General features: G+C 29.9%; 1 pseudogene; it reads right to left on the bottom strand.

The window, feature by feature from the left end:
- The window catches only part of LOC132180579 (serine/threonine-protein kinase SRK2A-like), a 7,984-nt pseudogene extending 6,523 nt beyond the window's left edge, over window positions 1-1,461 (bottom strand).
- Between the last annotated feature and the right edge of the window lie 857 nt (window positions 1,462-2,318).

Here is a 2,318-nt window from a genome sequence, read left to right as displayed (position 1 = left end):
AGGCATCCTGGTGTACACAAGGTGCGCAGTATACGAGACAAAATAAAAATAACTCTTTTTTGTTGCATTGATATTAGGTCACTGATTTTTTCGTTTTCAAATTAAAGCTGATCAAAGGCTTTATAATATATATACATGACAAAATTTTACAACATTTATTAATTTCTTTATTAATTCATCAGTTTATAATATATATTATAAACTGATGAATTAATAAAGAAGTTAATAAATGTTGTAAAATTTTGTCATTCACAATAACAACAAACCGAAGAACAGACAAAATGTTAACCAACTGGTCATTGATCTATCACAACCCAACACTAGACAACTCCAAATTAGAATTACCCAATTCAGATTTGAGATACTCAACATAAATCTCCAAACACAAATCAAAGTCAACTACAAAATCTAACCCAACAAAAATGAGAAATAATAAAATTCAAGGTCACACCACTCTTCTCAGCAACCGAAATCCACCTCAAGCAAATTCAATATTATCAAAAACTAATCCAAATCTTCTACAACAACAAGAACACCGGCCACAAAAATTGCAAAAATTTAAAGTTTAAAGAGGTTACCTCGAGGATTTTTCTCCCCTTCTTTTTCTTTTTCTTCTCTGGCTTCCCCGAACGATCCACCCTCTCTCTTTCTTTCTCTCTCCCTCTCTCTCTCTCTCCCTCTTTCAGCTTCTCAGCAAAGCCTTGTATGAAAGCTTTCGTCGGTCAAAGTTTGGGAGAGTAGCGGTAGAGAGATCGAGAGTGAGAGTGACGAGGGAGGTGAGTGAGAGGGGAGTTAGGAATTTTGGTGTTTTAAAGGTTTGGGAAAAAAAAGATGCGGTTTATGAAATTTTTGGTCCGAAAATTTCAGAAACCCCGCCACTGGATGGCGCTTTGTTTTTCGCACTCAATAGCGGCGACGTCAGCCTCAAATAGCGGCGACGCTATTGAGGGTAATTTTTGTTTTTTTTTTTAAATTATACTTACAATTTTTTAATTTTTATTTATTTTATTTGTTTTTGTTTTTCTTTATTTTCTCTTGTAATATGTTTTTATTATTATAATATTAACTAATAATTTCTGTTTAATAAATTTTTATAATAAAGATCATTAAGTTGATATTTATCTTATAATTAATTATAAGATCAATACAAAATCCATAGATAATATAAGATCAGTATAACTAATGCACTAAGATAATATAAAAAGCTTATAGTTCAATTGAATGTTCGATTGAACCTTCAATTGTATCCAGTTTGATCGATCAATTGATCTTATCATGATCAATCTAACTAAGTCACTAGGATCAATCGGATGTTTGATCGATCAATTGATTCTATTACGATCAATCGAACTAATTCACTAGGATTGATTGGATTTTCGATTAGATGTTTGATCTTATCACAATCAATCGAGCTAATTCACTAGGATCGATTGGATGTTTGATCGATCGGATTTTCGATCGAACATTTGATTGATCATTTGATCCTATTACAATCAATCGAACTAATTCACTAGGATTGATCGGATTTTTGATCGGATGTTTGATCCTATCACGATCAATCGAACTAATTCATTAGGATCGATCGAATGTTTGATCGATCATTTAATCCTATCACGATCAATCGAACTAATTCATTAGGATTGATCTCAATTGAATTAATTCATTAGGATCGATCGAATGTTTGATCGATCATTTGATCCTATCACGATCAATCAAATTAATTCAGTAGGATCGATCGGATGTTTGATCGATCATTTGATCCAATCACGATCAATCGAATTAATTCAGTAGGATCCATTAGATGTTCGATCGATCATTTGATCCTATTTCGATCAATCGAACTAATTCACTAGGATCGATCGGATGTTTGATCTATCATGATCAATCGAACTAATTCATTAGGATTGATCGGATGTTTGATTGAATATTTGATCCTATCACAATCAATCGAACTAATTCACTAGGATCGATTGAATTTTTGATCGAACATTTGATCCTATCACAATCAATCAAACATTTAAATAAGAAAAAGAAATAGAAAACTTCAATAATATTATAAAAAAAATTAATTTTTCTAAGCGTTTTAGTTTAATAGGAAAATATTTTTTATTTAAAAGAAAAAAATAAATATTTATTTTTTATATAAAATAAGAATAAAAAATAGAAAAATAGAAAAATAGAAAAAATTCACCAATAATTAATATAAAAGAAATAATGACATATTATTGAAGGTGAATTTTTGGGAAATAAAATTTTTCTATTATATATGTAGGGTCAATAGCATCGCCCCAATATTTATTTATTTATTTTTTTTTTTT

This window comes from Corylus avellana, chromosome ca5, assembly GCF_901000735.1.
Source record: "Corylus avellana chromosome ca5, CavTom2PMs-1.0".
Classification (NCBI taxonomy): domain Eukaryota; kingdom Viridiplantae; phylum Streptophyta; class Magnoliopsida; order Fagales; family Betulaceae; genus Corylus; species Corylus avellana.
This window is presented reverse-complemented; position numbering and strand designations above follow the sequence as displayed.